Source organism: Cryptomeria japonica, chromosome 5, assembly GCF_030272615.1.
Source record: "Cryptomeria japonica chromosome 5, Sugi_1.0, whole genome shotgun sequence".
Classification (NCBI taxonomy): Eukaryota; Viridiplantae; Streptophyta; class Pinopsida; order Cupressales; family Cupressaceae; genus Cryptomeria; species Cryptomeria japonica.
In genome coordinates, this window is record NC_081409.1 from 222538775 (window position 1) to 222564104 (window position 25330).

The following is a 25330-nucleotide window of genomic DNA, read 5'->3' on the forward strand; positions in this document are numbered from 1 at the left end:
TTCCTAAGTTCTTGCATAGAGAGTCATTCCCACAAAAGATAATATCATCAACAAATATGGCTGAGATCAGTATTCCATTTTCATCATTCTTCATATACATGTTAATGTTTTCACTTGTTCTTATAAAACCAATTTTGATCAAATAAGAGTGCAATCTCTCATACCATGCTCTAGGTGCTTGTTTCAAACCATATAAAGCTTTGTTCAATTTACATACCTGATCATTATTCTTTTCTTCAACAAATCCTTCAGGTTGTTCAATAAAAACTTCTTCTTCTAATATACCATTCAGAAATGCAGATTTGACATCCATTTGATATACCTTGAAATTCTTGTAAGCAGCATATGCCAACAATGTTCTTACTCCTTCAAGTCTTGCCACAGGTGCAAAAGTCTCACCATAATCAATTCCTTCTTCTTGAGCATAACCTTTGCAAACTAGTCTTGCTTTGTTCCTAATGACTTCACCTTTTTCATTCAGCTTGTTTCTGAAAATTCACTTTGTACCGATTACATTTTTGTCCTTCGGTCTTGGGACTAGTATCCATGTGTCATTTTTCTTGATTTGATCAATCTCTTCTGTCATAGCATTTATCCAATCCTCACTATTAAATGCCTCTTTCACTATCCTTGGTTCAAATTCAAATATCAGACATGTGTTCTATCTCAGTTTGTTCCTTGTCATCACTGGATCATTCTTATCTCCTATAATCTGACTTGATGCATGATTCCTTCTGACATACTTGGCTAATATAGGCTTAGTAGGCTCTGTATGATCTTCTTCATCACTCAGTAACTAGATATTCTCTTTATTTTCTTCTACAGTCTCCTCGGTAGAACTTCTCAGTTGAACATAGACAAATTCTTCATAATCTTTTGGTTCTTTGGAGTTTCCTTCATCATTTCTTTTTGCAAATTCATCAATTTTCACATTTGCACTTTCTACTATTTTGTTAGATGATTTGATCAGACATTTAAATGCTTTGCTTCTAGAAGAATAACCAAGAAATGTTCCTTCTTCACTTTTCTGATCAAACTTACCATTTCTATCATCTTTGTGAACATAGCATCTACTTCCAAAGATTTTAAAATAACTTACATTCGGTTTCTTGTCATACCAGATTTCATAAGGTGTCTTCAATGTTCCTTTCTTTAGTTGTACTTGGTTTAGGGTGTAGACTGCTATGCTTATTGCTTCTCTCCAAAATTTTTGTGGAACTTTCTTTTCAATCATCAGGGTTCTGGCACAATCCACAATAGATCTATTTCTTCTCTCAGCTATTCCATTTTGTTGTGGTGTTCTCGGTGCAGATACTTGTCTTTTTATACCATGATCATTGTAGAATAAGTTAAACTCATTAGATGTGAACTCTCCTCCTCTATCTGATCTAAGACATTTCAACTGCTTCCTGTTTCATTTTCAACTCTTGCCTTGTACCATTTAAACGTTTGAAAAGCTTCTGATTTTTCTTTTAAAAACATTACTGACATCATCCTTGAGTAATCATCCACAAATAATATGAAATATTTATCACCATAATAACTCTGAACTTTCATAGGACCACAAAGATCAGTATGCACAAGATCTAAAATTCCCTTAGAAGTGTAAGACTTAATTGTAAAGCTTGATCTTGTCATCTTTCCCATCGGCATCCGTGACACATAGCATTCTCAGGTTTTTCAAGCCTCGGTGGACCTCTTACTCGATGCTTCTTACTTATTTTGATCAGATTATCAAAATTTACATGACAAAAACTTTTATTCCATAACCAGTTATCATCTATCTTTGCATATAAACACTTATTCCGAGTTGAGTCAAGGTGAAATGTGTTACCTTTTGTTTGTGTCCCAGTAGCAGCTAACTTTCCATGCTTGTCATGAACTTTGACAATTCCTTTCTGAAATTCTATTCGGTAACCTGTGTTGTTTAGTTGTGCTACGCTCAACAAATTGTATTTCAAACCTTCAACCCAATAAACATTATTTCATTTTGCATTGTCAAGAAGTGTTATAGATCCTTTACCTCTTACCGGACATGGTGCATCATTACCAAATCTTACATAGCCTCCATCATAATCTTCTAATATAACAAACTTGTGTTTATCACCTATCATGTGATGTGAGCATCCACTATCTATGATCTAAGAATCATTAGTATTTATATGAGATATTAAAGATTTTTCCTCATACCTTTCTTCATCTAATCCATCTTTAATAGCCACATAAACAATCTCTTCTGTATCAGTTTCATTAGATTTATCTTCATTAGATTTCTCATCAGCTATTAGGCATGTCTTTTTATCTCTTCTCCTGAAGTCTCGGTGTCCTTTGTAATGATTATCTTTCTGTCTATCATCTTGGTAATCTCTCTTTTCACTAGATTCTTTGTCAAGACAGTTAGAAGCCATGTGTCCAATTTTATCACAATTAAAACATTTCAAAGGTAACTTTCCTTTGTACTTACCTTTTCCTCTCGGTAGCCTTCTGGCTAAAAATGCTTCAAACTCTTCTTGCTTTCTTATTTCCTCATATAGTTTGTGTACCTCCTCCATGTTTTTGTGAAATCTTTCACTTGCTCCATTGTGATTCCCTTCAGAATACTTATACTTTCTATCATTGTAATCATCAGATTCATCAAGATGAAAAGAACTAAATGCAGACTCAACCTTATTTACCGAAGACCTACTGTTATCAAAATTACTTAACTCAAATGCATGTAACTTACCAATAGTAGCATCTAAAGAAACTGGCATATTGGGTGCAGACCTCAATTCATTGATTGCAAAGACTCGGATTGCATAAGCTAGTAGAAGGGTTCTTAACAACTTACTTGTTATATCCTTTTCTTCAATGGTTCCACCTGCTCCTTTGATTTGATTGACAATCTCCTTTAGTCTTGTACTGTATTGGGTTATGTTCTCTCCTTCATTCATCCTCATAGATTCAAGTTGTCCTTTTAGACTATCCACTTTTTCTCTTTGTACATGTTCATCTCCACCATACACAGATATGAGCTTATTCCACATTGCCTTTGCATCATTGCAGCCTTCTAGGTCATTAAACTCTGAGTCAGTCAATGCAGATGTGATTTCAATCATAGCTTGAATGTGCTCTTGTTTTTCTTTAATCTCTTCCATTATCATTTGGTAGGTACTCGGTGGTATGAAATCATTCTCCAGATAATATACAACATATTCTCCAATTCTTGATAAGTGCAACTTCATTCTTTTCTGCCATGTGGAGAAACTTGACTTGTTTAGCTTCGGTGCATCCCTCTTGTACATCTTTGGATCTTTAACTCAAGCGCCTTTAAACTTTTCTTCCCTAGAGTCCAAAGCTCTAATACCAATTGATAGTTCTGATACTAAATATTTAGTACAAACACTAGGCCAACAAGATGAGAGGGGGGGGGTGAATCATACAAACTTAATCTTTCATAAAATCAACATATTCAACCTCGGTAACCTTATTAGAAAAATTGTTAAGCATGCAAACTCATAAACAGATAAGATCACAAACATATAACACTAGATTTAACATGGAAACCCAAATAGGGAAAAACCACTTTGGGATTTCAGTCCCACTAATAAATATACTCTTCTAGAGTATGCTCGGTTAAAAGCAAATCATGTTAAAGATTACAAACACATTGCTAGATGTGACCCAGTTAAGGGATTTCCCTCAGATCTATTAGGATCTTCACCTTGTTAGAAGTGACCTTGTTAAAGGATTTCAAACACTCAATCAGAATGTCACCTTGCTAGAGGATTTACAAATAAGACTGTTAAGTCCACTCAGTTAAGAGATTTTCTGTCACTTTACAAAATAATAGTAGTAGAAATATATCTGCAACTTCACATCTAAAAATGCTAAAGCATATTCTTATTTGCTTATTACAATCTAGACATAGGACCTATCTTGTCCTTCTGTTGGGCTATATACTCTATTATCAAAATAGGTCTTCAAGCTTTAGTGCTCGGTAATCACTATGTAGCATCCCTGTGCATACACTTGCCCACATACATTGTTTATCAACAGTTTCCTATTTATAAAGAATCTTCACCGCTTAATCTCCTTGATCACATTTCCCATGATCAATCATAGCCATTAGATCTTCATGCTTGACTAGGATCAATGTATCCTTCGATCTAAAAACATTTTACCTTGCCTTGGAACTTGCATATATTTCTTGGAACTTGTGCTAAGGTATTGCAGTTCAATCTAAGCTATAGATCTTCCTGTCGATCTTTCTTTGCCATAGATTCATAACAAACTTCATGCATGGCTTACCAATCATCTAATCAACTCCATCTCATCATCTTCCTTCATTAAACAACGCTTTTATTCATTCGATGCATTCTGTTAATACTCGATTGCAACTCGGTAAATACTAAACTTCACTCGGTAGACATTCTGCCTTCATTAACCGATAGCGATAACCTTAGGGTTTACCGACTAGGTTCCTTAGGGTTTACCGACTAGGTTCTTTGCTCGGTAACATAGTATAGTATAAACCTTCACATATAGGATATCAAAACAATCTAAACATCATGATCTCATCATTGTCTAACTCGGTAATTATTGCCCATTGAATAACTTATTATTCCCCTTATTCTTTCTATGTCTTTTACCGACATCTCAATCCTTCTCAAAATATACTTCTTAAGATATGGCAACAACATACTAAATCCAAAGTGCCCCTAGGCTAGAAACAGAGGTCAAGGAAAGTAGTGGTATGGAGACAGACGAATCCAATGGCGAAGACAGCTGGAAAGAGGAGGAATTAGGTAATGAGGAAGAAAGCGATGATTTTGAGCCTAGTCAAGATAGCCCTATTCTCAGTGAATGCCCTGGTAAGGATATGATGGAAGAAATGGTTCCCAAGGATAATGAGGAAACTGAAGTGAATTCTAAGAAGGAGGTGATCAAAGATTCTAAGAAGGACCTGACAGAGGACAGGGATAGCAAGGACAAGGAAAGTGTTGGTGAGGGGCTTATCTTGGATAATCTCAAGAAGCTCTCGGAGGCCAGAATGGATTTTGATAGAAGGACCTATGAAATTCTAAAAAACAGAAAGGGATAAACATGGATAAAAAGAGGGAGGATGAAAACAGGAGCAGACTAATTGGAAGTAGGAAATGGAGAATAAGGTCAAATTGCTAGAAGAGGGAAAAGAAGCGATGAAAAACTTGATGGGAGTTATCCCAAGTATCCTCTCTGTTGTCACCAAAAACCTGGAGGACATCACCAAGGTCTTTGACCATACTCCTAAATCGGTTGTGGATCTTGACCTGGAGGAGGAGACCATCCAGACTGGAAGTGGTGAAGCTACCCCGATGGGCAGTACTGCGAAGAGAACCAGGGCCGGTATCAAGAAAGTTGTGGCTATTGCTACTAAGGATTCCCCCAACTTCAAACACAACATCAAAGAGCTGCATGAAATCAGCAATACCCAAGCTAAAGCCCTAGAAAAAATCTGATTTCTGGAAGGCTTGTTGGCTTTTCGGGGCATTTTTGGGTTTTTTCGGGTTTTCCTTGGTTTTCCTCTGGTTTTTCTCTTTTGGTTCTATTCCTTTCTATTTCTCATAGCTTTGCTATTTTAATTCTTCTTGTAAAGGGTTTCAGGGCCCCTTCAAAACTTGCTTTTTCCTTAATCAAAAACAACATACTGAATCAGAAAATCAATTTCTTGGCATCAATGACAAAACAATAATCTTAAGACAGTGATCATCCTTAATCAATTATATCCATAGTCATCAACAACCTTCTCAATATCCTTATTGAAATGTCAACAATCTCCCTTTCTTTTATAGTGCCAACAATCTCTTATTGTAATTGGAATGCCAACAGAGACTCAATCCATTTTTGGATTAATGGATTCAATCCATTTTCAATTACAAAATGAGTAAAATCAAGCCAAAATGCTGCTAACTAATATGAAAATGAGTAGTTTCATATTGTTGAACTTACATAGCACATTCTTCAACCTTAGTAACCATGCAAGAGAGGGTATTTATATTTTTCCTATGTTTTGAGTCATCCTAAGGCACTGGACAATCCCTAACTCCATCGCTAACCAAGTTAGGACAAAAGTTGTCATGACAATTTTCAAGAGTTGTCATGACAAGTTTTTACAACTTTACACTTTTTTACTTCTTGGTCTTCCCAACCTTTGAAACCTATTCTGAGTCATCACACATGACTTTTAAAACATTCCTAAGAATAATTTAACCCTCCCTAATGCCTATACCAATTTTTGACACTTTTGACCATCAAGAAGGTCAACTACCAACTCAAACCCACTATTTACACAAAAATGCAAACCTAGGAAGAATGAACTCAACCTAAGCCTACACTAACTCAAAAAACTAACTCTTGGACCCTCATGGAGTCCTTATTCACTATTGGCTTGGCTAGGGTCAGTACAAGCCAAAATTATGAAAACTAGATAGCCTAAGTCCTAGGTGCTCCTGCACCATTCTCCCAAACAAAATAAGATCATGTCACCTCCTTGGGAATCATATTTTGATCAATTCCAAGCTTCTTAAAATCTATCTTTAGCTTCATCATCATCTATACCTTGCCATTTGATTAGGTGCTCCCAATAGGCTTGATGCCTTGTCTTCTTGGTGATCCTTGAACTCAACACATTCTCGGCCTTTGGATTTGGTTTGGATAGTAACTGAAGGTTGTTCAGATCATCTAATACCTCTAAGTGACTACAATCTAAACCTTGAACTAGTCCCTTGTAGGCAATTAAGTCTTCTATGTTGAAAACCGGTGACAATCCTATGTCACTAGGTAGATCCACCTGGTATGCATTTTCTCCATACTTGGCTAGAATGGCACATGGACCTATCCTTCTCATTTGCAACTTGTTGGGCACTCCTTTCTATAGCATTTCTTTGTTTAGGTTCACCATGACAAGATCTCCCACTTGAAATTGTAGGTTTTTACTCTTTTCATCAACTTTTTGCTTGAGTTTGCTTGTGTTCTCCATCAATGCTTGCTTGACTAATTCATGGACCTCCTTCATTGATTGAGAAAAGTCTTTTGCATATCCACTTCTTGTTGTTGCACTACCTAAGTCTCTCAACTCCAAAATACCTCTTGGGTGCACTCCATAGACCACTTCAAAAGGACTCTTGCCGGTAGTCCTATTCATGGTATCATTATAGCATATTCAGCTTGTGAGAGTACTTGATCCCATGTTTGACCATATTCCTTAGTAAGGCACCTTAATAAGTTTCCCAAGCTTCTATTCACCACTTCGGTCTACCCATCTGTTTGAGGATGATAGGCCGATCCAAAAGAGAGGTTGGTGCCAAGCTTTTGCCAAAGTGTCTTCCAAAAATGACTCATGAACTTTGAGTCTCTATCTGAAGCAATTCTCATGGGTAAACCATGTATCCTCACTATCTCTTTGAAGAACAATTGAGCTATTTGGATTGCATCATGACTAGTCTTGCAAGGCACAAAGTGAGCTATTTTTCTAAATCTGTCCACATTGACATAAATGCGGTCATATCCCTACTTTGTCCTTGGTAAACCTACTACAAAATCCATACTAATGCATTCCCAAGGTCTATTTGGTATGGGAAGAGGTTGGCATAAACTGACATTTGTAGAAGTACCTTTGGCCTTGTGGCAAACTATGCAAGTCTCCACATACTTCTTCACATCTTGATTCATCATTTGCCAATATTAATACCTCTGAACCAACTCTTGAGTCTTATTGAATCCAAAATGTCCACTAAGGCTACCATTATGCTTCTCTTGTATGAGATTTTCTCTCATTGAGCCTCTAGGCACACAAAGCTGCCCACCTTTAAACAATAGCCCATCTTGCAAAGTAAAATCAAAATACTCACTATGGAAGTGATTTTGATACTCCTTACACACCTTGTAGGAATTTGAGAAGTCTTCATCCTCCAAGTATAAGTCTCTAAAACTGTCAACACCTATGCTTCTCAATTGGATTTCTTGGACTGTCAAAAGTCTTCTACTTAATACATCAGCTACCTAGTTTATCTGCCCTTTCTTGTGCTTAATGGTGAATGTATAGGCCTACATGTACTCCACCCATTTCATGTGCTTATGACTGAGTATGTCTTGTGATTTTAGGAAACTCAATGCTTGGTTGTCCGTATAGACTACAAATTATTTAGGGAGGAGATAGTGTCTCCATTTCCTCAAAGCCTTCACTAAAGCATATAACTCAAGATCATAAGAGGAGTATTTCCTCTTGGCATCACTTAGCTTCTCACTATGGAAAACTACTGGTCTTTCTTCTTGGCTTAGGACAACACCTACTGCAACATTGCTTGCATCACATTCCACAATGAAAAGTTTCTCAAAACTAGGCAACACTAGCACCGGTTGAGTAGCTATCTTCTCCTTCAAGGTTTGAAAACCTTTGTTTGCTTCTTCATTCCACTAAAAAATTTCCTTCATTCCACCTCTAATGGTGTCTAACATTGGTGTACATATAGCACTGAATTGCCTAATGAACTTCCTGTAGTACTGGGCTAATCCATGGAAGCTTCTCACCTCTGTTGCTGACCTAGGAGTAGGCCAATTTACTATGGCTTCAACCTTGCTGGGATCCATCTTGAGGTTTCCTTGAGACAACACAAACCCAAGGTAAACCAAATCCTTCTTGACAAACTCACACTTATCTAGGTTCATGGTTATCTTTTCATCATGCAATCTTTGTAATACATCTTGCAAATGAGTAATATGATCTGCCCTATCCTTACTGAAACTGAGAATGTCATCTAGATATACCACCACAAATTTACCTATAAAGTCCTTCATCACCTCATTCATGAGTCTCATGAAGGTTCTTGGAGCATTGGATAAGCCAAATGGCATTACAAGACACTCATAAAGACCCTCTGTTGTCTTGAATTTTTTTTTCCACTCATCACCCTCGTTAATCCTAATTTGGTGATATCCACTTTTAAGGTCAATCTTGGTAAAGTACTTGGCTTCCCCTAAACAATCCATTAGGTCTTATATTCTAGGAATAGGGAACCTATATCTGATGGTGATCCTATTTATAGCTCTAGAATTAGTACACAACCTCCAAGTACCACCTTTCTTTGGGGCTAACACGGTAGGGACAGCACAAGGGCTAATGCTTTTCCTAATTAGGCCTTGGTCTAAGAGCTCTTGGATTTGCTTGGAAATCTCAACATTTTGTTGGGGAGTCATCTTATAAGATACCTTGTTAAGTAAGGATGCTCTGGGAATGAAGTCTATTTGATGGCTTATGGTTCTTAGGAGGTAAGGTGGCTAGTTGTCCATCACTTACTATGCCTTTGAATTTCTTCAACAAATGATGGCTTATGGTTCTTTGAGGAGGTAAGGTGGCTAGTTGTCCATCACTTACTATGCCTTTGAATTTCTTCAACAAATTTTGCACCTCTTTTGGCAAATCTGGCTACTTTTTCTTGTCTTCCTCTTTAGGCTTCATCACTAGTGCAAACCCTACACCTTCACCTTCCTCAAGTGTCTTCAAGAATTGTTTTTCACTTACCAAAAGAACATTAGGACCTACTACCCTTTTTTCACCTTCCTCAAGGATAGAATGAATCTTGAATGTGACTCCATCTTTCTTGAATGAGTATGCATTCTTGGCTCCATCATGGATAGCTTGTTTATCAAATTTCCATGGTCTTCCCAATAGAATATGGCATGCATCCATGGGTAGGACATCACAAAAACCTTGTCCTTATACCTCCCAATGGTGAAATCTGTTGGCATATGTGCAGAGTTTGATGACATGATGATAATGTATGTTGTCATTGATGTCAATATGTTGAAGTGTGAACAGGTATATTGAAGTAAGCAAACTAGAAAGTGAACTGGTATATGCAAAGTTTGTATTGAGGTTTCATTTGATATGACTACCGGTTGGTAGTCTTAGCTTCAGGGTTTCTGGTTGATGCATTCCAACTCTATGAGATTCAACCGATGACATCCTATGATGTGTTAGCATTGAAATGAGAAGATTGATTCTATCTACCTCGAGAATGTGCAAAATCTTAGTAAATGGTGGAGAGCGCGTGATGGGTTATCAGCTTCTAGAAGCGGTGAAGAATGGATGATGCAAAATGTCTTGAGATTTGTTCAAGATTGTTTTACCCTATGAATGTGATTAAACAGTCAGGATTGGGCCGACTGTATTGTTAACCTAGATGCTTAGGGTTTTAGGTTTTGGCCATCGACCTAATTGTTGTCTATAAGGTCGATGATGGTTTTCATTTGAAGTTGTTGGCAAATGAATGTATGTAAGGTGATTCTTTCTAGACTGAAGGTGTAAGCAGATATTTGCAGAGAGTGTGATTGCAGGTGTAAAGGAACTAAAGTGGATCTACCTTGGCATTAAGTGTTGTTATCAAATCAATGTAGTACCTGTTGACTTCTAACCATTTCAGCCCTTTACCGGGTAGCTTTAATAGGCTTTTTGTAAATCCTTTAATAGGGTGACTCAAAATCATTGAGTTCTTCAAATCCTCTTACAAGGTAACCTTTAATAGGGTTTTAACCTCTAACCGGGTATTTAGCCATCCCTTAACCAGGTGATCCCTAGCAGGATCGGTTCCTAGCAGAACCTATTGTAAAGTCTTTAACCGGACTAGGCTCCTAACAGAGAAAACTACAAAAGAGTTCAAAAACAACTTGTGGGTATTCATCCCCACCGTGGTTTTTCCCAGTTGGGTTTCCACGTGAAAAATCAATGTGTTATGTGTGATGCTTTAGTGTTTTCTATTAAGTGGTAGTGTAAGCTGATCTAATGGTCATTATATTTTTTATGTATTACTTAAGTATGTAGGTGAAGTTGAGATGAGATGTTAGGTTTTGAGAAGATCTAAGTGTTACTGGTTTATGTCTTTCACAGTCACTATGTTTTACCGGTATTGTCCTTGTTTAGATCGGTGATGTTGTTTACCAGTAGTGTAGTCTTTGCAGTTTAAGTTGTTAAAGAAGTTTTTGTCTGTACTAATTCACCCCCCGCTCTCAGCACCTATTGGGTATTTGTTGTTCATCATTATTTCATCAATTGGTATCAGAGTGTCCTCCAGGTCCTTTGTGCTATAAGCTTAACCGCTTGAGGAAAAGATCCTATTCTAATGATGAAGAGGGAAGGTCCTAAGTTCAACAGAGATAACTTTAAGATATGGAAGGATATAATGAAGATATACATTAAAAGAATGGGTGCTCAACACTAGAACTATGTTGAGAATACTTATATTGTCCCTACCGGTACTCTCACCAATGATCAAAGAAGAGAAATTCAGGAGAATGTGAAAGTCATGGAAGCTCTTATCAGTAGTCTATCTGATATTGAGTTTATAGATGTTCAAGACAAAGACAATCCCAAAGATGTATGGGATACTCTGGAGACTATCTATGGCAATGATGAGCATGTGAAGAAAGCTAAGGAAGAGAGCCTTAGGGGAAAATTTGAAGACATGCAGATGGTTGAAGGAGAGGCCATTCAACAATATGGGATAAGAATTAAAACAGTTGTTGGAGACATCAAGAGTGCAGGAGGCACAATAGATTATCCCACCATTGTTAGCAAAGTTTTGAAATCCTTATTATCAATCTATGCAATAAGGGTTGCCACTATTCAGGAGTTGATATCTATTGACAAGAAAAAGGTATCCCTTGACTCCATCATTGCTAAGTTGACCGCATATGAGCTAAATAGTTATGATGGTAGTGTTCAGAAGACTGAATCAGCCTTTAGAGCCTTTGTTGCACCATCTAGAAAGGGAAAAGAAGCTGGCACCAACTGTGAACCTAGACAAAGAAGAGATATGGATGATGAGGAGATCCTAATGGAGTTTGAAGCTCTTCTTGCCAAGAGACTTCCTAAGGGAACTAGAAAATACAAAGGTATGTTCCCTTTGAAATGTTTTTCCTACAACAAGATAGGATATATAGCTGTAAATTGCCCTAACAATGACAATAAGGATAAATCAGAGAGGTTCAGAAAATATAAAGGAGGAAATAGAAGAAATTGTCTAGTTGCAGCTGATGAAGGCGTCACTGATGATGAATCAGAAGATGAAGAAAGTGAAGACATAGTGTTTGTAGTCGTTAAGGAAGATGTGTTAGACAAGAAGGCTCTTGTCTCCCACTTTGATAATTCTAATGAGTGGATTATTGATAGTGGATGTTATCACCACATGACTGGTGACTGGAGAAAGTTTCTGTCTCTCAAAGAATATGATGGAGGTGTAGTATGATTTGGTAATGATGCACCATGTATGGTAAAAGGTAGAGTCCATCTCTCTAAATGGAAAAAGTAGTGCTGATAATGCATATTGGGTAGAAGGTCTCAGACATAACCTTTTGAGTGTTTCCCAGCTACATGATAAAGGACTCACTCTAGAGTTCAAAGATGGAGTGTGCAAAATAAAAGGAAAGAGTGGTGAACTAATGGCCACCGGCATGCAGACTAGAGGTAACTTATTTCAATTAAATACAAATATCAGTCAATGTCTAATGGCTAAGTTTGATGACAGTTGGATATGGCATAGGAGACTCTGCCATGTAAATTTTGATAATATTGTGAAGACCAGTAAGATCAAGGCAGTTAGAGGATTGTTCGTGCTAAACAAACCAGAGAATCCTTTGTGCAGAGAATGTCAACTGGGGAAAATGTCTTCCTCAACCTTCAAAGGTAAATCTTTCACAACAGATAATTTACTTGATCTTGTGCATACTGATTTGTGTGGTCCTATGAAAACTAGGAGTGTTCAGGGAGATAGGTACTTTATGATTCTTACTGATGATTTCTCTAGAATGATGTGGGTCACATTCTTGAAAGACAAGTCTGAAGCTTTTGGAAAATTTAAAACCTTCAGAGAACTAGTTGAAAAGGAAAGCGGTAAGAGGATTAAATGCCTTAGAACCAACCAAGGAGGTGAGTTCACTTCTAGTGAGTTCAATAAGTACTATGAAGATAATGGCATCAAGAGGAAACTGTCTACCCCCCAGACTCCATAGCAGAATGGCCTAGCAAAAAGGAACAACCAGACTATAGTTGAAGCAGCCAAAATGATGTTGATTCAAGGGAAGGTTGCTCACACCTTTTGGAGAGAAGCGGTGAGCACTACAGTCTATACTATGAACCGGGTACCCATCAAGAAAGGTAAGAATAAAACTCCTTATGAGTATTGGATAGGTAAGACTCCAGTAGTAAGCTACTTTAGAGTATTTGGTAGCGAGTGTTATATCAAGAGAAGTGAACACCAGAGCAAGTTTGATGCAAAATGTGATGAGGGAATATTCCTAGGGTATTCCACAAAGAGAAAAGCTCTCAAGTGTTTTAAGAATAGGACTCCAAGAATTGTTGAAAGTATCAATGTTAGAGTTGATGAAACCTCTGAGAAACCTGAGGAAACTGGCAGCGAGCAAGTGGTTGATGAACCGGATGTAACCTTCTAGGAACCAGTTGCAAAACAACCAAGTACAAGTAACAGTGCTCCTACACTAGTTGATGTTGATGTAGATGAAGAAGAAGATGAGGATGAAGAGGAAAAGCAAGAGGGATCAGGTAAGATCATTCCTAGGTATGTAAAGCTACATCATGACCCAAAGCAAATCATAAGGAATATGGATGCAGGAATACTTACAAGAAGAAAGGTCAGAGAGAATTCTTGCATGATTTCTGAATTTGAGCCCAAAACATTCAAAGAGGCACACAAAGATGAAGACTCGATTAAGGCTATGGAAGAGGAACTTGACTAGATAGAAAATAATGGTACATGGTCTTTGGTACCCAGACCTAAGCACAAAAATGTTATTGGCACCAAATGGGTTTTTAAAAACAAGTTGAATGAAGATGGCACAGTGATAAGAAACAAAGCAAGATTGGTATGTAAGGGATATGCTCAAGAAGAAGGAGAAGACTATGGAGAAACTTTTGCTACAGTAGCTAGATTAGAAGGAGTTTGAATGCTTCTTGCATATGCAGCTTTCAAGGGATTCAAAGTGTATCAGATGGATGTAAATCTGCATTCCTGAATGGAATACTTGAAGAGGAAGTGTATATAGAGAAACCAGATGGGTTTGCCATATCAGAAGACAGTGATATGGTGTATAGGATACATAAAGCCTTGTATGGATTAAACCAAGCATCTAGAGCATGGTATGAACATTTACACTCCCATCTTGTGAAGATTGTATTTGAAAGAACAAGTGAAGATAGCAATATCTATTTGAAGTCAGAAGGAGATCAGATTTTGATATGTGAAGTGTTTGTTGATGACATAATTTTTGGTGGAGATGACAAGATGAGCCATGCATTTGCAGATGAGATGAAGAAGGAATTTGAGATGTCACTAATTGGATAGATTAAGTTCTTCATTGGACTACAGACTCAACAAATGCAAGATGGTATCTTTATCACTCAGTCTAAGTATGTCAAAGAGGTGTTCAAGACATTTGGCATGGAAGACAACAAACTGGTTGGTACACTGATGATGACCAGTTGTAAATTGTCAAAAGAAGATGACTCAACATTGGTGAATGAGAAGGATTACCAGTCAATGATTGGTAAGTTGCACTATGTAGTACACAGCAGACTGGACATTGCACATGTAGTGGCCATTGCTGCACGTTTCTAGAAAAGTCGAAGAGAATCCCACTTGGTAGCAGTCAAGAGGATTCTTAGATATCTAAAGGGAACTATAGATTATGGATTGTGGTATCCATACAATAATGATTTCAATCTTAAAGTGTTTACTGATGTCGATTGGGCTGGTAATGTGGATGACCGAAAGAGCACAACTGGTGGTGCATTCTTTCTCGGTGGTAGACTAGTCTCATGGATGAGTAAGAAGCAAAGTTGTATCTCTCAGTCTACAGCAGAAGCAGAATTTGTAGTAGCATTTATGAACTGCATTCAGACAATTTGGATGAAGCATGTATTAAGTGGTTTCAAAGTTCCTGTATCTAAATCAGTGAGTATATTTTGTGATAACATAAGTGAAATTAATATTTCCAAGAATCTGGTATTACATGCTAGAACCAAGAACTTTGAGTTGAAGTATCATTTCTTGAGGGAGAAAGTTTAGAACAAAGAGGTTATATTGGAACATGTTTCCAATAAGGAGCAGTTAGCAGAAATATTCACCAAGCCTCTACTAAAGGCTACATTCACCTATTTGAGAGGTGAATTAGGGGTGCTTCCCCTTCAAGAGGTGAACTAAAGGTATGTGCTTCGCATCAGTCAGGTATTGCATTGTCAAATCTTTTCAAGATTGATGTGTTGAAGGATGCTACTCCTCAGGGGGAGCAGCATAGTGGAACATGGAAGCTTATGCCTCCACTTTGGCATTGTTGTCAAAGGGGGAAAAGATGTGAAGCACAAGGAAGATATTTGTAGTTTTGAAGACATATAATATGGAAGAAGATGTAGAGATATCTTTGTGTATTTCCATCAACACCAAAGGGGGAGATTGTTGGCATATGTGCAGAGTTTGATGACATGATGATAATGTATGTTGTCATTGATGTCAATATGCTGAAGTGTGAACAGGTATATTGAAGTAAGCAAACTAGAAAGTGAACCGGTATGGTGAAGTGTGAACCGATATATGCAAAGTTTGTATCGAGGTTTCATTTGATATGACTACTGGTTGGTAGTCTTAGCTTTAGGGTTTTTGGTTGATGCATTCCAACTCTATGAGATTTGACCGACAATATCCTGTGATGAGTTAGCATTGAAATGAAGATCAAATCACATTGCCATGTCAGCCTTGTGCACATGAAGGATTTCCTTGAGGATCTTGCATGAGAAGATTGATTCTATCTACCTCAGGAATGTGCAAAATCTTAGTAAACGATAGGCAGCACGTGATGGGCTATCAGCTTCTAGAAGCAGTGAAGAACAGACGATGCAGAATGTCTTGAGATTTGTTCAAGATTGTTTTACCCTATGAATGTGATTAAACGGTTATGATTGGACCGACTATATTGTTAACCTATATGCTTAGGGTTTTAGGTTTTGGTCACCGACCTAATTGTTGTCTATAAGGTTGATGATGGTTTTCATTTGAAGTTGTTGGCAAATGAATGTATGTAAGGTGATTCTTGCCAGACCGAAGCAGTAAGTAGAGATTTGCAGAGAGTGTGATTGCAGGTGTAAAGGAACTAAAGTGGATCTACATTGGCATTAAGTGTTGTTATCAAATCAGTGTATTACCTATTGATTTCTAATCATTTTAGCAGTTGGAAATTCCCTTTACCGGGTAGCTTTAACAAGCTTTTTGTAAATCCTTTAACAAGGTGACTCAAAATCATTGAGTTCTTTAAATCCTCTTACAAGGTAACCTTTAACAGGGCTTTAACCTCTAACCGGGTATTTAGCCATCCCTTAACCAGGTGATACCTAGTAGAATCGGTTCCTAGCAGAACCTGTTGTAAAGTCTTTAACTGAACTAGGCTCCTAACACAGAGAACTTCAAAAGAGTTCAAAAACAACTTGTGGGTATTCATCCCCACCGTGGTTTTTCCCAGTTGGGTTTCCACATGAAAAATCGGTGTGTTATGTGTGATGCTTTTTCATGTGATGCTTTAGTGTTTTCTGTTAAGTGGTAGTGCAAGCTGATCTAATGGTCATTATATTTTTGATATATTACTTAAGTATGTGGGTGAAGTTGAGATGAGATGTTAGGTTTTGAGAATATCTAAGTGTTGCCGGTTTATGTCTTTCACAGTCATTATGTTTTACTGGTGTTGTCTTGGTTTAGATTGGTGATGTTGTTTACCAGTTAGTGTAGTCTTTGTAGTTTAAGTTGTTAAAGAAGTTTTTGTCTATACTGATTCACCCCCCCCCCCTCTCAGCACCTATTGGGTATTTTTTGTTCATCATTATTTCATCAAAATCCACCCATGCTTGTTCATTGAATAGGACATGTTGGCCTTTGTTTAACCAAGTGACTCTATAAGGATTGTTGTGAGGTATCCTTTGCAATTTGAGCTTACTCACTACCTCTTCTGACACAATATTGTCTGTAGACTCTGAATCAATGATCACTTTGCACACTTTGTCCATAATCTTGCATTTGATTCTAAATAAGGATCTTCTTTGACTAGGTTCTTCTCTAACCGGTTCTTTGATCAAAGTTCTCCTTATCATCAAGTTGTCACCTACTTTTGACTCTAAGGTAACCTCTGAGGTCTTGTTGCTTGAAGACTCCTCTTGAAGATAGTTCACTCTTCTTTCACTACGTTGTGATGATGATCCCTTCTCTAGACACCTATATGCTCGATGACCAAGTTGGTTACAATGGTAATACTTCATTGTTGAAAAATATGAGGAACCTCTACCTTGTCCACTAGATCTTCCTCTAGAACCACTATTTGATTCCCTTCCTCTATTGAATCCTCCTCTACTAGTGCCACTCTCTTGCTGCTCAGTGAGTTTGGACTCACCTTGTGTTCTTTGTTCAGAACTTCTTCCTCCAAAGCCTCCCCTATGGCCTCTATTGTCTTTACCTCTACCCCTGCCCCTATTGCTGCTTGAGTCATGTTTTCTTTTTAGTTTTTCCTCCACCTTAAGGGCAAGTTGATAGGTTTGATGGACTATTTTTTGGCTCATTAGGCTGATTTCTTCTTGGATGTTCCACCGTAGACCATTTAGGTACCTAGCAACCTTGAGACTCTCTTCTTCCACCACATGAGATCTAAGGCTAAGTTTGTGAAACTCCTCTATGTAGCTACTAACATCAAGGTCTTTTTGTCTTAAGTTTTGTCTCTTCCTATGAATTTTCACTTCATATCCATCAGGGAGATAGACTTCTTTGATTTTCACTAACATCCCTTTCCAAGAAGAGATGGGTGCTTTGCCCATTTTCTTCCTCTCATCTTGCACAAATTGTCACCATGTGAGAGCATCTCCTCTCATCCTAGACTTGGCTACTTTGACTCGCTGGGCTTCAGTTATGCCTTCACATTCAAAATGGTTCTCCATACCTTCTATCCACTCTAGGACCACTTTTGCCTCCATCTTAGCAGTGAACAATGGCAATCCTTCTAGTGATTTACCACTCAAGGCTTTCAATGCCTTCAGGAAAGGTTCTTGCTCTAGGACAAGATCTAGTTCAGGCACTTTGTCTATCTTTAACACTTCTTTACCCTTCCCTTTTACTCCTTCAACCTTTACCAACAGTTCATCAGCCTTGGTTTCAATTGCACCAAGCTTCCTCTCCAATTCAACCAACTTTTCTTTTAGGAGTCTATTCTCTTCCTCCTAATCATCCACTTTCCTTACCAACTCTGCATTGGTCACCATGCTATTGTCTCCTACAGATTCCACTGAGGACATCAACTCTTCTAGCCCAAATCTTATAGGCTCTGATACCAATTTAATGGGGCTCACCTAGTTTGCTCAACACTTCATGTAGTTGGTGTTGCTCAATTCCACCAACTCACCAAGGCCTAGTTGCACTCTAGACCTATCTTCGTTTGTCAAACCACCATTCATACCTTAGTTGTTTCCTTCTTGGGGTCTCCTAACAATCTGATCTTATTTCTTTGATTCAGGCACCAATCAACTCCTTGATTCTTCTCTATTATTCATTCTTCCTTGAGCCGCATGCTTCTGATCCAATCTGCAAATCACAGGATCCACATTCAGTGCACACCTGTCGAGATACCTAACCCCACACGGCACTTCACCAACCTCTGCAAGCTTACCACCTTGATCCCATGTGGCATCCACATCAACCATCTGTTAACTTGACTTTTTCAGTCAGTCCAGATAGGATCACCGTTCAACCACTCTACTGGTTCCTCTTCTCTTTTGGTTTGCTATCCCTATCGGTCTCACTCACTGTACCGGTTACCTCATCATATCTACCTTTATCTTGAACTATCGATGGAACTCTCAAACCAGTCTCCAGACAGGTAAATCCAAAGTATGCTCATTCCCACAAGTGGGAAGTCATCTACATCTGCACCTTGCTTATATAACCGGTGGAATTACATATTGGTTACCACTCTTGATGATACCATGTCATCAACCTTCACAAGATTTCATCTTCAGTCAAGTCACATTCTACACTGACTGCATCTGCTCAGCCATGCCTTCTTCATTAGTTCAGTGCATAACCCTAATCTCATTCACTTAAGGCATTCCCTTGATTCACTGGTAGATCTAGTGTGAACCTTCAAACACTTTCCTTCACCTCTTCTTTCTTATCTCCCCAAACTATAATTCTCATAATGCATAATAGGAGATAAGTTCCTCTTACCGGTGGAGTAACACTTTGTTTTTTTCTTTCTACAGTGTAGTCATGTGACTTCCCTATTTGTGTAGCATTTCTTCAAACATGCACATGTGATATGATGTGGGCACAATCACTGTCTGTAGTACCCCTACTCGTTTGAACTCATTAGACTCATATTTTATTATTGTTTGTTTCTAGTGGATACATTACCATGATATATTATTCATATTTTTATAACATTATGCTTTATCTGGAGATGAGATGTATAATTTATTTGCAGTATTTCAGTACTTGTGATTTATGGCATTTTATGGATTATTGCTATGTACTAACATTTTACTTTACCTATGCAATGTGAAATTAAATGTTGTGTGTTTGCGAGTGTATTGGATGCAAGGAGATGATTTTCCTTCACTCATTTCGGTGAGACAAGGAACGTCGTGATTCTCCTTCATCGGTGTGTATGTCGTGTTTTCTATATTGTATATATATGCATGTGTGGTTCAGTGATGCAAGATATTGTAGGTACAAGTACTGGGTAGGTACGGGGTATCGTCTCCACCTGGCTTCACAGGTCTGAGCGTGCCTTATATTTTCCGATGGAAGTGGAGGAGATAGTAGTTGACCCTATTTTACTTAGTTACACTCGTGTGAGTGTCATCAGTTGGTCGTCTTGTTAATTGGTTCGGCCTTCGTATTTTTGTCATTTTATCTTTTATGGGTAATTGCTTGAGATTTGTTTAATTTAGTGGATTTAATTAATTAATTAATTAAGTTTATGAAATTATCTCATAGTTAAATTGTTTATGCATTGAGATTATAAATCTAGTTAATTAAAAGAAATTATTAAATTAAGTTGCAAGCTGCATGATATTAGAAATGTATTTTTATTTAAATGGAAAAATAAATTAGATTAATTATATTTATAGTTTCCATGAATTTTAAATAAATAAATAATTAAATAAATAAAAGAATAAATAATTAAATAAATAAAAGAATAAATAATTAAATAAATAAAAGAATAAATAAATAAATGATTAAATAAATAAAAGAATAAATAAATGAATAAAAGAATTAAATGAATAAATTAATTAATTTGTATAAGAAAAGAAAAGAAATAATAATGATTTTTAATTAGTACACGGTTGCTTATCTTTTGTTATAAAATTAGAAAATAAAATAAAATTACTTTTATTCTAAATTTAGGTTTTTTAGAAAAAGCTATTGAGCCTAGAATTTTAGTTTAAAAAGGGGGAATAGGTTATTGTTTTAGACACATAGGAAACAGGTCAGGAATTTAGGTGAAGAAATTTATTGGAAGCTTGTTGAAAAGATTAGGGCTGTTCTATAGATTTCTTCCAGGAAAGCTATACCAGGTTGGGTGACTTCTTTTGATTGTTGTTTTAAGAAAATATTTTATTTCTTTCTTCTTTCTGAATGATGTGTGTGTTAAGATGTTTGTCAAATCTAAAATCATGTCTGATTATTTCTTGTTCTTGGCTAAAGTCCATTCCTGAAGTTAATTTCTAGTTTGTGGAAAGAAGTTATTACCTGGTTGTTTGTAGATTAAATTTTGAGAAAATTGGGAAAAGTTATTTTGACAAATTTTGCCAAGATTTTTATTGTGCATGGAAATTGCAAGATTTGAGAGGAATGGGATTTACCAAAGAAATCATTCCCTCTTGTTTGATTTTTGTTTCGATATTTGGCTATGGTAGTTTTTTTTAATATTGGTGTATCTCTGTGATATTATTAGTTATTATAGAAATAAATTTATTAATTAAATTTATTGTATTATTAAAAGTTAAGAGAAATTATTTTATTATATTATTTTGGAGATATTATATATTAATTAATTTCCCTGTAAATAAATTTGATTGGAAATAAATTTTGGGTGAAAATAGAATTTACTTGTTTTAGATTATTGTATTAAAAAAGAAAAAATTAATTAATAGAAAAAAAATTAATTTAAAAAAAAAAAACATTAATTAAAAAAAATAATAATAATTTAATTAAAAAATATATATATTATATTTATATGTATATAGTATTTTATGTGGTTTTAAGAAAAGATTGTCTGTATTAGGTTCTTGTGTAAATGGTGTTTTCAGTCAAGCTTAAATTCCATTGGTATTCTAGTTGAATTGTTATTGTGTCCTATGTTATTATTTCTCCTAGACCAGGTGTTGTTGTATAACCTTTTTGATATGAGCCATTGTGTGTTTTTGTCCAAATGGTCAATCTTGGGTCAGTATTTATGTATCCTTCACCTGTGCTTTGTCAGGATTATTTATGGTTGTCTGTTTCGCCATAGAGTTCTCGTAGAGAGAGACATTTCCTATTAGTGTCCTATGAGAGAGAGTGGCTTTCGAGCGGGGGCCGTGCCCGAAGTGGATGACAGGATAACCTATTGAAAGTTAGTTAAAAAGTGATAACATAATAATATATTGGGGGGGAGTGAGATAAACATTAATTAAGATAAGTGTACCTCGTGCATAGGTGAGTGCTTGTACAGGGCTCATAATGTTACGAGAAGGCTTGGAATGGCAAACTTACCACCTTGTCTTCACAAAAGGATTGGTAGGGTCCGCATGAGACTTAGTTGGAACCGGAGGTTCGGGAGAGGTTACCAGGAGGAACCCAAGGATGGGGGCCGGGACCTATGGAGGTTGTACCATGGTAACTATCAAGCTATGCGATGACACTCTCTCCTTAGAGTCACTAGTATTTTGTGAGTTGAGTCACATGAATGTTTACAGAGTCTTGTAGTCCTTTTGTACTTGTCTTACTTTGCTTGCTTGAGGTTTTCTACTATCTCCTAGCACGGTGGGGTGGTTCCATTTCGGGATCACATGGTCGGGTGGTAGTGCCACTTCCCATCGGATGTTCTGGATTGTATCTTCAGGCGAGGAAAGGCTTCGCTAGTGTTTCTTGGTTCATGGTTTATGTGCCAGCTCTTGTTCGAGATCATTGTTCAGTTGAGACCTTGTGGTCATTGTATCAGACTTTTATGTAACCTTGATATTTGTAACTTTGTAATCAGTGGTATTATTGGAAGCCATGTATTTATGGATATTGTAATATTATGTCAGTGAAATGAATGTTATTTCTTTGATCTTATGTTTAAATGGTTTATGGAAATTGGATACATTGGAATACTTTTATTTCTTTATTATGAAATTTGGATGTATGTGTAGTTTTAAACTAAAGCATTCAATTTATCTAATTAAATGGATTAACTATGGTGTTAATATAGTCTACGAATTAATCTTCGTCGGTAACCCTTAGGAAAACATATGTTAGACTTCCGTTGTGTTATTAAACATGCAATGGTTTTAGTTAGTGTACTTAGTCTTTAACAAAACAAAAATTATTTCACCCTTTAGTTGCCTAGTTGTGTTGTTTTCCTTTAGGGTTCCTGGCAAGGCATTACACTGTCAATCATCTCTTCTTATGGTGAGTACATCTTCATCCGGTGGGAGCCCTGCTATCTTGCAACCTCACAACATACCGGTTCATTCTTCTCTTCCAGTATTGATATGATTTAGGTAACATTCTGCCTCTTCATTACAAACAACCACTCAAACACATTGCCCATTTGTCAATACATCACTTGCCAGTTGACATACTCTCCTTACCTTACTGGTGTTCTGCAACACAAGGTGATATCCAAGATATCACATCCTGTACTCCTCCATAGAAGTGTTGCACAACCATCTCTTCTACCAGTAGTCATCCCATACCGGTTAACATCAATGAAAACATAATGCCAACATTAATGGTGTCTTTACATGGAATAATAGGAGGAGTGGTGTTGATGGTATCTCTGAAAGGCTTGATAGGTTTTTGGTTTCCTTCTTTTGAGTGCATGATAGGTGGTCCACCAGTTTAGAAATTCTTAATTGGAGGGGTTCTGATCATTGGTCTATTAAGCTTTCTATTACATCTTTTAAAACCTCCAAAAAACCCTCTTTCAAATTTCAATTGATGTGGCTTCGTGATCAGTCATTGAGGGATCTTATGGTTGATTGGTGGTATGAAGGGGTTCTTGCCCATGGGTAGGCTATGTACTCCTTTGGGAAGAGATTACAACATGTAAAATACAAGCTGAAGAGGTGGAATAAACAATGTTTTGGGAACCTACATAGACACAATATGTCAGCTCAATCCAAGTTGGATGAGGTTATGCATCAAATTAGGGATCAAGAGATGACTATGGAGCTCGATATGGCCGAGTCCCTTTCTCTAAAGGACTTAGAAGAGTGGGAGTTGTATGAAGAGATTTTTTGGAAACAAAAGTCTCGTGTGGATTGGCTCCAAGAAGGTGATAGAAACACTGCTTTTTTTATAATTATGTTAAGGCTCGGAGGTATGGTAACTCTATTACTTCTCTCATTTCTTTAGAAGGGGTTCATCTTTCATCTAAAGAAGAAATTGCTACAAAAGCTATCCGTTTTTTTTCTAATTTGTTTACCAAAGAGGATCCTGAAGCTATGGTGGAAGAGAGGTCCATCTTGAACTGTATTCCCCCTCTTATCTCTATTGAAATGAATGAGGCTCTCTTGTGCCCCATTTTGTTGTCTGAACTTGAGGGGGTTGTGTTTCAAATGAAAAAAGGAAAGGCTCTTGGCCCTGACGGGTTTCCTATTGAGTTTTTCCAAGAATTTTGGGAGATTATAAAGTATGATCTTCTAGATGTGGTTCAAGAATCTCATAGGAATAAACAAATGCTCAAATCTATTAATTCTACCTTCTTGGCTCTCATTCCTAAGAAGGAGGGGGCTAACAGCTTGGATCAGTACAGGCCTATTGCTTTATGTAATGTTGTCTACAAGATAATCACTAAATTGATTGTTGAACAACTCAAACCTCTCCTCTGCACTTTGGTTTCTAAGGAGCAAGGTGGTTTCATTAATCGAAGACGGATCCTTGATGGAGTTGTGAAAGCAATGGAGGCTATTCATTCGATGTCTTCCTCTAAGGAGAAGGCTATGTTTATTAAACTTGACATGGCCAAAGCTTATGATAGGGTGAGTTGGGATTTCTTACAGAAGATCCTTTTGGCTTTTTGTTTTGGACAAGAGTGGGTGAATTGGGTTCTTAGTTGTGTGACTTCTACCTCTTTCTCAGTTCTTATTAATGGGGAGCCCTCATAATTGTTTAGCAGCTCGCAGGGGCTTCGGTAAGGGGACCCTTTATCTCCCTATTTATTTATTCTCATGGTTGAAGGTCTTGGCAGATTTCTCACTTCCCAAGTGAGACATGGTATTATTCAGAGCTAGAGTTGGAGTAATTCTCTACCTCCCTACTCCCATCTTCAGTTTGTGGATGACACAGGTTTGATGGGCAGGGCCAGAATCAATGAGGTAGTGAATTTCAGGAGAGCTTTGGATATCTATTGCAAAGCCTCAGGTCAAAAAATTAATGAAGATAAATCATCCATATATTTTTTTAATACCCCTTGGCTTATTCAGACTAGGATTGCCAGGATCCTCAGATTTTAGATAGGATCCCTTCCTTTGTTGTACCTTGGGATTCCTTTAGATTTGGGGGTTCAACGCGAAGATTTTTGGCAAGGAATTTTGGATAAATTTCGTTGTAAGGTTAATCATTGGACTTACAAGTGGTTATCCTCTACTGGAAGAGTGACTCTTCTAAATACTATGGTGCAAGCACTTCCCATTTATAGGTGTTTTGTGCAGGCTCCCCCTTCCATCTTTGTAAGAGAGTTTGATGCTCTTTCCGGTCAATTTCTTTGGTATGGTAGTTTTCTTTCTTCTAAGTGGAGTTTAGTTAAATGGGACTCTATTTGTAGACCGAGACATGCTAGGGGTCTTGGCCTCAGATCTATTGCTTTGGTTAGCAAGGCCTTGGTGGCTAAGTTGTATTGGAGGTGGTGTAACAGCCAGGATCAGGACTAGGCCAAGATTTTAACCCACAAGTATCTCCCTGGTGCTAATGATCATGAGGTGCCTCGTCTTAGTTTAGTGGGCAAGGGCTCTTGTATCTGGGATACTCTTAGAAAAGGTTCCCAACTTATTAAAGATAGCCTTTTTCTGGATTTGTAATAGAGG